Below are 14,625 nucleotides of genomic sequence, written 5' to 3'. Positions count from 1 at the left end.
CAAAATACTAAACCCACCTTAATGCTCAAGATTCTAGACCCTAGCTTCATTCTTTCCTCCTAAGACACTAAAACAGATCTTACACACTTGAACTTTATCTGTTGCAATTTTAACTATTTTTTAAAAGGAAAATTTAAGTGTTTCCTTCCAAAGAATTGGAGCAAACAAAATTAAAGCCATCATCTGTGATCTTTTACCTCGACTAGTAGAAAAGGGTAATCCTAATGTAATTATTGAAACAGTGATAATATAGAATATAAAAATAATGTTCACTGCAGCTCCCTCCCTGCTCCCCAGCTGGCCTTTGAAGTGACGTAATTTCCAAACCAATTTGCCTCTCACTCAAGTCACTTCATCTTTCAGCTAGGCCTGCTTGAAAGAAAAAAACATTAATTGGATTTGCCATTGTGTCTTGGACTCTTTTGGTGACAATTTTCTGCGACAGGGGAAAATAGTTGCTAATTCATTGCTTCAGGAAATGAAGGCCTAATAGCTTCACATCTGGTAAATTACAGCCTTCCTGCTCCTCAAGGCAGCAGCGGTACATAAGGCATTATTTGGAATTAAAGAAAAAAAACAGCAAAGGAAATCAATTTTACATTTGCAATGGACTCTTTTAAAAAAAATTAAGATTTATAAGCCAAGAACGTTTCTTTATAAAAGCATCCATTGTCTAAGACATAGAACTGAGTCAGCCAGAGGGTAAATTGAGCAAAAACCCTTCCAATATCTTAATGGAAATTCTGAGAAGTCACTGTAGAGTTAAATCACGTGGCATAGCGTCTTGGCCCTGGGCATGAGCCATGTGTAAATTGTGCAAATGTAATGATACAGTCTTTTAGGCTTTTGGGGAATATGACAAATAAAGATTGACTTGACTTTGAGTAGAGATCATGTTGCATACTGGATGGGAAGTTCAGTTCGGCCCCATTTTTACATGATGCCCAGACAGATTGGTTTGCAAAACAAGTAGAAAAGGAGAAGAGTGGTGGAAATTTCCCTAAAGGACACATGTGGGACACTGCAACCTTCTCTATGAAGAATTACAAGAGTGCAGGTGTGAAATTGAGATGTTTCACCCCAGTTATTGTCCCCATGGCAGGATTGATGGTGAATGGCTTTATCACATCAAGACCAAGTTGCACCATGGACTCACGAACTCATCCCAATGACTTCCATATTTGTCCCTATCTAGTTCATAAGGAAAAATTAACCATGATAACCAAAGAGGCAAACTGGAGAATTTCAGCAGTAGAAGTCAGAGATCTGGCAAAAACAAATGTAATATCTAGAAGGTTCTGGTCCTTAAAGATGAGGGCTCTTTTTATCCTGGAAGAACAGTGACCACCACAATCACAGCTTGGAATTTACTTCCACCTAATCCTCCGTAATCCCCAATTGGAGCAATTAATTTTACAAGGGGTCGTGCTCCCTTTCTGTGGAATTTCTATTGAGAGCTTAACGATGTGTCCATTATGATGCATTTCGACAGGTCCTTTCACCCAGAGCTGCGAATATACATTGATTATGATCAGCAATTTTGGTGTTGTAAATGGGGTGTAGCTGAAGTGTTTCCTTGATCACAGAGCACAGAACAGCATGTGCTTAGAAAGGGAGAGAGAAAGGGAGAGACAGATGTGGGTTTAGAACTCATTCCACTTAACTAAATATGGTCCTTGTCATACAGATGACACAAACAAGAAGTGAAGTGGGAAGCAGACTGGATACTAAAATCAGAAGCTGGAAAACAAAGAGTCTGACGGCCTCACACACTATCTTTGTCTTATTCACTTTAGCCCACAACCACTAGATGATCCATGTTCAGATATCTGCTCACCTGAAGGCATTTTCACAAATTGACTTAAATAATTGACGTGTTTTTCCTAACCTCCCCTCATCTCCTAATATTAGAAAATTGTCACTGTGATTTTTTTTAAAATCTTTTTTCAAAACGTGAGGTAAAAAAAATTTGTTTTTAAATTTCCGAACGAAGCTTTGAAAATTAATTCAATTCACTGGATTTTGTCCAAAATCAAATCTAGGGACTTCAAATAAGTTAAACTTTTCCAGATCCACTGTTTCCAAGGAGATGAAGACTTTTTATTGTTGTTGTTGTTATTATTTAAGGTTTAGAGGAGATGTGAGGGAATACAGAAAGATGTAAAATATACAAGTTTAAACATTATGCAAAAGTTTAAATCCAGCACTTCAAAAATTGTTTTTATATTTATGATCTCATTTTATCTTCCCAGCAACCTTATGATGTGGCTAGTGCCAACATCCTCATTTTTCACATGAGAAAACTGAGGCCCGGATTGCTGCGTAAGTCATTTTGCCAAGGATCTTAACAAAGGCAAACTAGAACACTAGAACATAACCTACCCCGGACTCTTTTCCATAAACCACATTGCTGCCAGGTCTCTTGCTCCCCTTTGTGGAAAGTCAAGCCTCTTTTGGTCTGAGGACTCATAATCTGTCCCAGGCATCTTAAGTAGCATATAGGGAGAGAAGGAGAAAGAGAAAGGAAGAGAGAGGGAAGAAAAACTTAGTTTTTACTATGTGGCAGGTTTACTCAAAGACTTTCTATGTAAGAATTCATTTAATCATCGCAAGATTACAATGTATGTCCGGCTGTCTGGGAGTATGTTACAGAGGAGAAAATATCCAAAGAGGATATGGAACTTGCCCAGGTACACACAGCTCGTGAGTGATGGGGCTGGGGTTTGAATGGAGGGAAGTCAGGCTCTTGAGTCAGTACTCTTACCCACTGTACTTTATTTCCTCTCTTAAGTCAGTGAAATTCCTTTTTATCTCTCTCAATTTTGAGCACAACTTTTGTCACATAAAAATCACACACATACACATGCAAACAAACCATGTTTCGTGGATTGGGACAGAAGGGAGGACACCCTGCCATCTTGCCTACTGGCCTGTTGCCTAGGACAGGGTTTCATGGCCTCCCCAGTATTGACATCTGCACCTAGATAAGTCCTTGTGGTGGGAACTGTCCTGTGTCTTGTAGGATGTTTAGCAGCATCCCTGGCCTCTACCCTCTACATGTTGGTAGTGCTCCTCAATTGTGATTATCAAAAATGTCTCCAGACATTTCCAAATATCCATGGCAAAAGGGGTAGGGGGATGGAAAATCACATCAAGGTTGTGAACTTCTGGCCTAGGGCATGAAAAGAGGTATAGCCTTGAAAAGGGATTCCTTTCAGGAATCCAGTGTTGACAATGCTCCTGTGTGACTGCCTTTTCCCAATGCAGTCTGGAAAACAGCATGAAGGGCTTGTGCATATTTGCATCCTCTGCCAACAGCTAGGAGATAACACTTGGTCGGTGAATGTCCTTGCATCCAGGCCATATTCTGACTATATGGGAAGACGACTGTGGGTGGGCAGGGTATTCCCGACAGGGAGAGGATGGCATAGTAGGCACTAATGTTCCCATATGACTACATGCATATTTAGTGGAAATATTAGAAACATTAGAAACACTTCGCATATTTCTGAAAAAATTAAGAAATAAGCCTCACCATCAGGTAATAGATCTAATCCTCAGATGAACTGAGATACGGCAATGCCCCCCGCCGAGTTAGGAGCTGACTTCAGAATAATGTTGCTTTGATGTCAAGCTGTGAAGACATTGGATGAAAAAAATCCAGAACGTGCTTATCTTTCAGCATGGGAGATGTTTGTGTGTTTTCTGAGTCATCTGAAACACAGAGTGTAGGATTTTCCTGATGGATAAGGAAACCTGATGTACTCATTTATTATAACAATGAGGTCATTGGAAGAACCATAAAACTGAAGTCTGCTATCCAAGTTCAGATCTAGTTTGCTATTCAGATAATGGTTCCAAGCTTATTTAACAAGCCAGTTTTGACAAGTCGATTTTTTTTATAGAATGTTTGTTTAATTGTAGCATGGCCATCCTATCATAACACTATTTTCAACTATGCAGAGAAAACCAAAGTCAAAAGGATTTTTCACAGTGAGATTTACATGCCCTTCAAATGAAAACTCTGAGTCATATTTTCATCAGTCTCATTTTAATTTTCAATAAAGGAAAAGACTCCAAAATATCCACAGGCATTTCTAAAAGCCACATCAGAAAAAGAGAAAAAAATGGGGTAGAAGGAATTACAGATAGGCTCATACGTATAAGAGAGCTCAGGATGACTGAAAATCTGATTAGAAATATATCAAATGTCTTAACTTCTTTCACCAAGGTGAGGTGGCAGAATAGAATGAATATGATGTAGACAGATGATTCAAGGAAAGTCTCCGAAAATGTTTTTAAAGTTTATAGGTGAATGTCATTTTCGTCGCTTCCTGCTACAACATGAAGTTTGCAGGCTTTAGAGCTGTGCAGACAGCAGTCCAAAACCCTTCTGGAGCTTCACTGAGCCTCATAGCATTTCTAAGCCTCATTTCAACGTGTAAACAGGCAGATAATACCTATTATATAAGGCTTTTTGATGCCTAAGGAATGTATTTTTAAAACTTAACAAAATACTTGAGTTGGAATAGAAGGTATTATTATAACATTATTATTCCTAATATCTTTATGACAGCTCATTTAGACAACTGGATACCTGCTGTTCCAGGATCTGAAACTCCAACTTAGTCCTCCCATCACACTACATTTTTACCTGTTTTATTGAGATATATGCAGGTGGGGGAGGGAGGATGAAGGGATAATGTTTAATTTTTCCACATTTATTGGAATCACATCAACAATTTCCTTATTACTACATTATGCATTCTGAACAATATATATGTTTAGTCTAGGAAAAGGCGTACAAGTTGATTTCCCGAAGCATCACATCACAAATAATAACTGAACACAGTCTACTCTCATATTACTGATTTTTTTTTTGCCAGTTTGAGAGAACATCCATCAGCTCTTTTTAGGACCCTCTGCAAAAAGACTCTAACATTTAAAAAAGACAGATAGTAAGCCGGGCATGGTTGCTTATGTCTGTAATTCCAGCACTTTGGGAGGCCAGGGCAGGCAAATCACCTGAGGTCAGGAGTTTAAGACCAGCTGTGGCCAACACGGCAAAACTCCATCTCTACTAAAAATACAAAAATTAGCCAAGTGTGGTGGCGGGTGCCTGTAATCCTAGCTACTTGGGAGGCTGAGGAAGGAGAATTGCTTGAACCCAGGAGGCAGAGGTTGCAGTGAGCCAAGATTGCACTGCTACACTCCAGCCTGGTTGACAAGGGGAGACTGTTTCAAAAAAATAAAACAAATGATTTAAAAGACACATAGTAAAGGAATGAGACTTCATGAATTAATTTTAAAGAAATACTCAGGGTGATTGAGATGACATTCCACTGTGTTCCCCTGATTAGGATGGGCCTGGCAGTTTGATTCACAGAACACTATGTAGAAAGGTTCTTTGCTTTTGGCATGGAATTAGTTAAACTGGCATGTAAACACGTGCAATTAATATTTCCCCCTTCTACCCTGTGTCAGTAACTTAGAAAACAAAAATAAAGAAAGGCAATTATTAATCCATAAAGACAAAAAGAACTGGGAAAAAGACAATAGTAGATAAAAGATATATTTGAAAATTGGAAAACAGTAAAATGAAATAGGTAAAAATCTAAATAAGGTAAATCTAAGCACTTACTATCAAGGAAATGATAAGTGAATTAATTCATCCTCTAAACCCCCAGAAGGGCTAAGAATTGGAGGACTTAATTTCAGAAGAAAATTTGGTTTCAGGGGAAGGTTTGAAACCAAGTTTCTCCCTCCACTGCATGCAGCTGAGCAACTACTATAGAACTACCCTCCCCAATACACACACAGAGGCAGATGAGACTGGAGAAGCTTCATTCTCTCCAGAACTCAGACAGGGGAGAATGCTAGGAAAAATGAAACTGTCTCCCCTCAGTCCTACCCTCTCACCTGTTCCTAGGATGCCAGTTGTCAAACTTCTGCTGGTCCCTCCACACCCAGTATCATGTTCCACCTGGCAGAAATTAGATTTCCTCTTTTTTTCTGCAAAAAGACTCTAGATAAATATTTGGAACTCCTCAATGGAAAGGGGAGGTCATCCCCACAGACCCTGCAGTGATCCCTGAGAATCAACACCTCTGCTCACAGGTACAGTAGTTCCAGCAGTGTTTTAGCCACTCTTTTTTAGATGTACATGGACAGACAAGAATAGCCAGACATTGGAGGAAAATGTGCAACATGTGCATGGAGACCAAACCCTACAAAACAAGCAAACGACTAGACAAAGAGGACTTAGATGAACAGAGTCAATGCAGACATTGAAAGAAACTTTCAAAAATCATAATGTCCTCAAAGATACATCAGGAAACAAGTCTGCAATATAGATACTGGTTACCATGAGAAAGGATCGGAAGCAAATAAGAACTCCTGTCTATAAACACTATAAAAAGTAAAATACAAGCATTAAATAGAAGATTGTAGAGAGGATCAAGCAATGCTCAAAAATAGAACAAAAATTAAAGAGAAATGGAAGGGAAAAAGATAAGAGAAAATATGTCATAGATCTTGTGAGCTCTGCAGCTACCAATTAGGACTTCCAGAAAGAAAAGAGAGAAAATGCAGGGGAGATATTACTAAAGAAGTAATTTTAAAAATTTTCAGACCAAAAGGTATGTGTCTTCCCATTTAAAGAGCAATGGAGCACCTAGCACAATGAATGACAAAAAGCAAAATCCCAGGTAGGTCATGGTAAAATCAAGAAGAGATCATAGAAGTTTCCAAAGGGGAGGAGGGAAACACATCAAATACAAAACAACGGTCTTGAGTTTCTTTCTCTCTCTTTTTTTTTTTTTTTTTTTTTTTTTTGAGACAGAATGTGGCTTTTGTTGCCCAGACTGGAGTGCCATGGTGCAATCTTGGCTCACTGCAACCTCTGCTTCCTGGGTTCAAGCAATTCTCCTGCCTCAGCCTCCTGAGTAGCTGGGATTACAGGCATGCACTGCCATGCCTGGCTAATTTTTGTATTTTTAGTAGAGGTGGGGTTTCTCCATGCTGATCAGGCTGGTCCAGAACTCCCAACCTCAGGTGATCTGCCCGCCTTGGCCTCCCAAAGTGCTGTGATTATAGGCCTCAGCCACCATGTCCACCTTCTTGAATTTCTTAACAGCAATTAAATCTTAGAAGACAATGGAACAAAACCTGAAAAATTCTGAGTGACAGTGATTTTCAACTGAGAATTCTTTTTCCAAAAAATCAAATATGAGGGTAACATTTTTCATTTAAAATAATTTTGTCATGCAGAAATATAAGTGCTTCAGCAAAACGACATAGTAAACCAACAAAGAAAATGCAAAAATTGTTTATCACATGAGAGATGAAGGGAGAGTTCATGATTACTGCAGAGTGCATAGTAGGTCTATAGAATAATCCACCATAAAGGAATGAAAATTATCATTATAAGCTGAAATTATTCATCTTTCTCTTGGTGGGGCTCTAAGAAAAAGAAAAGTGGGGGATGAAGAGATGGAATGAATGTGCTTGGGTGAATGGATTTTTGATAGGCCCATGGCAGACATGAGGAAATATTTGGAAAATAATTCCTACACGGCAGCACAGAATATTGAAGTGATTTCTCCTGTGCCATATGTCTAATAAATGATGGAACTAGGTTTACAACCTAGCTCTAGACTTGGTGCTCTTATCCAGCACCCACTAGGACTTTTCAAGCAAGTGACAACAGGGCACATTCTTTGCCATGTTAATTTTGATGTAACTGTGATGATAGTACGGTAAAAAAAAAAAAACCCAATTCTGTGTAACTTTATTAAGAGATACGTTTAGGGTAGGAGCAAAGATCAATATTCTTATCATCCATACCTGGAATTATCAAGGAAATAGCAGTGCACGCATATGATTCACAAACATGGAGCTGAGTACAAAGCAGAGCAGCTGAGGGTACAAAGCAGACAAGCCAAGCAGGACCTACGTGTGGAAAGGGATGGAAAGTGAAAAAATCCATTTTTTATCATAAGCTGTTTAGTGCTACTTAAAATTTAAGTTCCTCCCCTATTACTCTGGCTAAAATAAAATTAATAATTTAATATTTTAAAATTAAAGCATGGGATTTTTACTGAAAGATATACTGTAGTGACTGACAATTGCCTGCAAACAAAAAATCTTAGGAACCATAGAATCATTCAATTTTTAGGTCACTGTAGGCATTCCTGTCCATTTTTAATGAAAAGATTATATTGCAGCATTTGTGATCTGTTGGTAGAGCCCTAGTCATTGAGACAAGGCCTTGTACAGATCAGCTTGATCTTGTTCATATCAGAAGAGGGAGGATGCAGTTGGTGATGTAGATGTTCTATGCCTGGGCACTAGTCAGTCAGGCATTTCAGACTCAGAATGAAATTGTTCTATGGTAATATGGTTTGGCTGTGTGTCCTCACTGAAATCTCGTTTCAAATTGTAATTCCCATGTGTCGAGGGAGGGAGGTGATTGAATCATGGGGATGGTGTTCCCCATGCTGTTCTCATGATAGTGAGTTCTCAGGAGATCTGACGGTTTTATAAGACAGCTTTCCCTGCTCTTCCTCTTCTCTCTCCTTCCGCCATGTAAAACATGCCCTGCTTCCCCTTCTGCCACAATTGTAAGTTCCCTAGCCATGCAGAACTGTGAGTCAATTAAACCTCTTTCCTATATAAATTACCCGAGTCTTGGGTAGCATTTTTATAGCAGTGTGAAAACAGACTAATACACATGGCTTAATGAGAAAAGTCCTGATCACCAGAATCATCAGAGATCAAGCAACTCCAGAGGAGCACTCTGCCTCATGCATCCTGTTCACATGAACAAATAATAAGTAACACAAAGGAAAAAAGTTTGATGTGATGGATACCCCATTCATCCTGATGTGAATTATTACATATTTCATGCCTGTATCAAAATATTCCATGTAACCCATAAATATATATATATACCTTCTATGTACTTACAAAAAGTAAAAAATAAACAAGAAAACATTAAGTGGATTCTCACAGTAAATTAAAAAATGCATAAGAAGCAGCAGCAAATATATATATATATATGCTACATATATGCCAAGCACTGTTCTTCATGCTTTTTATGTATTAACTAATTTAATTTCACAACGACAGTATGAGGTAGGGACTATCCTTATTTTCTCCATTTTACAGATGCAGAAACTGATATCAAAAAGATGTTAAAGACCTTACCTTGGTCCACAGGAGAGTTGGGGCTGGCTCCCAGGCCAAACTTGTTGCCTCTCCCTGCCTCCATTCGCCAACTCCCCTCTGTGCCACTGCACTGGTGCTGAGACAATGACAACAGAAGGCAAATTGGACTGAATCCTCTGTAAAGACAACTGATGCATTTGAATATGAATTTTAATCCAACTAGTTATAAACCCAGAGGAAAAAAATCACCCACTGAAAATACTGACATGAAATTAATGGCAATGACACTTTAAAATTATACTATGATCGTGTCTACACAGTTAAGAAGGCAAGCAAGACTAAAACTATTATGTAGAAAATTCAGATTAAAGAACTCACCACAATATTAGCAGAGAGAATATTTTAAAAGTATTTTTCATGAATAAGTTTTCAGTTGTAGGCTTTTCTTGAGGAAACAAACTTTATCGATAAAGTATTTTCTCATCTTCTTCATCTTTAAATATACAAGGAAATAAGAAATAAATTAAAGATTAACTGAAAAACTTACTGTTTTGTGTAATGAAAGTTTTATTGGTAAAGGAGACAGACTGCTGTATAATACATTGCTAATTGAAAGCAGTCATAAAACACTCATCACACCCGAAATAAATGAGAGGTGCTTCACATGTGTTTATATCACTAGAGGGACACTAGCACAGGGTGACATTTAAAGTATCTAACACATTATTCACAATAGCCAAAAGGTGGAAACAACCCAATTGTCCATCAACAAATGGAGAGATGAAGTGTTACATCTGTACAACGGAATGTTATTCAGTCACCAAAAAGAATTGAGTACTGATGTATAGCTACCACGTGGACGAACCTTGAAAACACTATGTTAAGTGAAAAATGCTAGATATGAAAGGCCACATATTGTATGATTCCATTTACGTGAAATGTCCAGAATAGGCAAATCTAGAGAGACAAAGTAGATTAGTGGTTGCCCCAGCATCTGGGGGGAAGTAGGAATGGAAGATGAATGTTAATTGGTAGAAGGTTTTCTTTCGGGGACAATGAAGTTGTTTTGAAGCTAGATAGAGACGGTGGTTGCACAAATGAGAGAAAGTCCTAAATATCACTGAATTATACACTTTTTCAGTGTATAATGGTCATCTTTTTCTTCTTCCCTCCTCCCATACACACACACACACACACACACACACACACACACACACTACTCAGAGATATAGACAGAGTTCGAGATAGAAATAGACATGTGAAAGAGAAGAAAGAGAGCTAGAGACATACATCAAAACAACCAGCTACAGTGCATTTGGAGGGCTCCAGGTCCCACAGGCAAGCAGGTAACTGAAGCTCATGGAAACCAGGTGGCCACTAGGTACTGGCTCTCTACAATGGATGCAGACTCTCCCACTGGGGAGCAGGAATATGGGGATGGTGCATGACACTTGCAATAGGCTGGCTAATGACCTTCCTTAAAGTGACAAACTAGGGGTCCTGGTACCGTGAGATCATTTGGGGAACTAGAGGCAGGACCTATTTACTAACTGGAAAGTTACTACTTTAATATTAAACAAGCATAATATTGAGGATTTTCAGTTTTGATTGGAACCAAACTCAGTTTAAACTTTCAAAACAAACAATGTATCATCCTTGCTCATATGATATGAAAACATTCACAGTTTCATAGCAATAGCTATCCCTGGCTTGGGGAGGGGAGGTCAGTCAAGATCACTAGGAAAAAAATAAAGATGCTTTTCTTTAAAATGCTTCCTTTCTGAATTTTGTAGCATCGCTCTGTAAAATGCATTATACCAGACTGAGGAGTCTCCTTTCCTGAGGGAAAACAGAAGCTGCCAGGTCTCCCAGGCACAGGCTGAGAGTGGGATAGTGTCACTGCTGCTGCATCCCACTGGTCAGAACAAGTCACGTGACACTCATCTCATCAAGAGCACCATCAGAATTCCAAAAAACATACTTGACTTCTTCTGCACAGCCAATTTCAGCTCCATGAAAACAGCTTTGGCTTTTGCTCCATAAAGGTTTGTCATTAGGCATGCTCCTATTTAAATCATCTTGCTTGAATTGGGTCAGGAAATGTTAATGTCTTAATACATCTGGATGATAAACATGGCTGCTTTCCTTCCAGGGAGGGCATACAGAAATGCGCTAACACAAGTTACCTCTTGGGTTTTTTTGTTTTTTTTTTTGCCTTTGGAAATTTCTTTTGGAGGCACAGGACCCGAGGGTGTGTAACTGAGATATATTTTGAAGGGCACAAGGTTAGAGAGAAAAAGGAGGCAGCAAAGAACAATTCGATAAGTATCAGAGTACATGTTATGCTTAATGCCGAAACCTGATCATCACTTACTCTGGCCACCTCTTAATCATTGTGATCTGAGACCCAAGAAAGCCCATGAGAGGTGTGGTGAGACCAAATGAGGTGATGCATGTGAAATGATTTTGTAAATTGTAAAGTGCTGTACATTTGTATTCTTATCGCAGAATGGAGGCTCTGTGGGGAGTTTTTATTAGGTACTGTGGAAAGAGAATATAAAAGAAATTGAAGTCACAATCCTTGTGCCTAATGATCTTACAGATTAATAGCAGACAGAACATGGCAAGAGAGCTAGTGTGAGAAAATAATATGCCACACACGTAAAAATCTATAACACAAACCAATAGGCTGCAGAGTGTAGGCATGGTCCAAAAGTAGCACGTTGTTCAGTGGAGACTCTGCTTCAGGTAGAAAATTACCCTCAGTCCTTTCACCCACGTTATCTTTTAGATGTTTTTCTTTTTCTTGAGCTCCTGGTATTGTCAAACACTTTCAAACACATTGCTTTAGCTAATGTCCACAATCACTTGTGCTAAAGCAATGTGTTTGAAAGTGTTTGTGCCCTCCTCATTTTATAAAGTTAAATAAACATTTCAAAGGTGGCATAATTAAGTGACCAAATCTGGATTTAAATCCAAGCAAATCTCTCTGATATTAGCTCCTTGGCCACCCTACTTTTTTCATCAGAGAAACACAGTAGTTGTTACCCCTTCCTTAATTGAATGAAAAATAGTGTCTCATGGCCAACCCTACTGCTCCAAAATCCTCCAGATCTAGTAACCTGGGACTCAGTGAGAGTTGCAGGTAAGAAGCAAGGTCCTGGAGTTTGGTTCTGCCTTCCTAATGCTAGGAGACAGAAATGTCAGGCTAAGAGAAACAACAGGTCACCTTTGGCGCTCTTGCTAGGACCCCTCAGAGTGCTCAGGTGTGATGTCCTGGTTTCATGCTGCTAATAAAAAGTAAATAAAGGGACATTATTGTGGCTCTGTAGTGCTCTGTCATCTTGGGCGTATTTGCTTTCTCCTGCTAGTGTGCTTCCATGGCTTCCATCTCACTGCCAGAGGCATTTGAACCAGAGCGACTCCATCTTGACTGAGGGCTGGTAAAAATGAGGCTGGGACTTTCTAGGCTACATTCCCAGGAAGTTAGTTATTTCTAGCCTCTACATGTTTAGGATTAAAAGAACAGATTAATAACGTTTATTAAACAGATCCAGACTCAGGAATTTTCTGATATCCCAATATCTTCAGAAGCATTTCAATTTTGCTTTAAAGATAATAATTTGATTCTTGCAAAATATGGTGATTAGGAAAATCAATCCTTTACCACAAATCCTTACAGTAAGCAGAGCACATCTCCCTATGATTTTTGTTGTTGCTGTTATCCTGTATATAAACAAGCATTGTACCTAGAGTGGGAATGTTCCTCCTCTTACTTTCGGGAGTGCCCTACTCTGTGGAGTAGTTATTCTTTCACCATTTTGCTTTCTTAATAAACTTTCTTTCATTCTGCACTGTGGACTCGCCCCAAATTCTTTTTTGTGCAACATCCAAGAATCCCCTCTTGGGGTCTGGATACCCACATGGACAGTCTTTATATTCTATACATGTACCTTACATATGACTGGTATTCACAAAGTTTTGTTGAATATACTCTATTCACAGACCAGCCTGGTGGAGGAGGTAAGCACAGTTTATGGTGATGGAAAACGTGAGATTCAATCCTACGTCTGCTATTACTGGCTGTAAAATCTCAATCGAGTTGCTTAGTATCATTCTGTCCATTTACCCATTTGTAATGTGGGGAATTAATAGCACCCACTTCAAGGGTTGTTAATCGTTGCTTGGGTACATTTCTATAAAATGCCTAAACTAACACTTGGTATATAGTAAGTGTTAAATAACTCTACTCAATCATGTTATTTCATACAATGGTGTTTGTTGACAGAAAAAAGTTATGAAACAAAAAGGAAAATGCTCAAATAATCTTTGCATATTTATAAATTTTCAACATGTTACATAATGCAAGACCAGAGAACCTCTGATCCAGATATTGCCAGTTTGTGTTTTAGTTAAGTCTTCTAACTTCTATTAGATGTTGAGGAAAGTAGTTTCTTATTTATTTTTGTCTGCTCTTTTGGATGCTTTGGAAATACAAGAAGTAAAAAGCATACAAATATTTGAAATAAGTGCCAGCACTCAATCTTCTCTACAGTCTACTGTCCCTTGTTTTGTTGGGAACACATGTCAACCAACTTCACTAATGATTCTTCTCTAATGATAATAATCATGCTTACTATGTTTCATGGGTGCTAACCCACCTCCTCCCTAAGATTCAGGTTTCACCAGGTCTCCTGACTCTTGGGGGGACTGGAGATAAGATTTCTCCCCCAACTCTTAGCTCTCTACTTAGGTGCTAAGTTAGGCCAAGTCTTTTTCTTCTATCTACCTAGATTAGTCATTAAAATGACCTGTCACAGGATTACAGATGCCCTCACGCTATGTTCATGTGTGCAAAAAGAAAAAAGACATGTAGCTTCTTTATTATGTCGCAAAATGCTCTCTTTGTCATCAATAGCCTCCACTTATTGGGAGCAGGATTGCAGAATAAAGCCAAAAAAAGAAAAGAGGGAGAGAGAGAGAGAGGGAAAGAAAAACCCAATCTGCTTGCTTTTTTTTCAGGATTGGTTACAGTTTAATGCAATAATTGAAATAATCTACATATCCCAGGCATTTATGAATGTATTTCTTCCCATCCTCCTGCTCTTTCAAGCAGGCACCTGTGTGTGTGGTGGGGACCACATGACAGAGCTGCGCGTGTGACTCTTCGCCTGGCCTTCTGCTCCTCGTGTGCTGCGGCGATGCCGGGTCTCTCCTGATACCACCTTGTGTTGCTGCTTTCTGATCCTAAAATCTCAGCTAATGGGACAGGCTGTCCTCCCTACTGACCCCCTCCACCTCTCCCAGAGATGTGAAAGCCCTAAGATCTCCACAGGACTCGAATTCGATTCCTAGCCAGATCCAATGCCCTGAAGTTCATAACCACAAGGCACTTTCACAACAACCGTTGGACTCCCCTCTTGTAATCCCAGATTCCCAGCAATGTCATATCCTCCA

This window comes from Callithrix jacchus, chromosome 19 (assembly GCF_049354715.1).
Source record: "Callithrix jacchus isolate 240 chromosome 19, calJac240_pri, whole genome shotgun sequence".
Classification (NCBI taxonomy): domain Eukaryota; kingdom Metazoa; phylum Chordata; class Mammalia; order Primates; family Cebidae; genus Callithrix; species Callithrix jacchus.
This window is presented reverse-complemented; position numbering follows the sequence as displayed.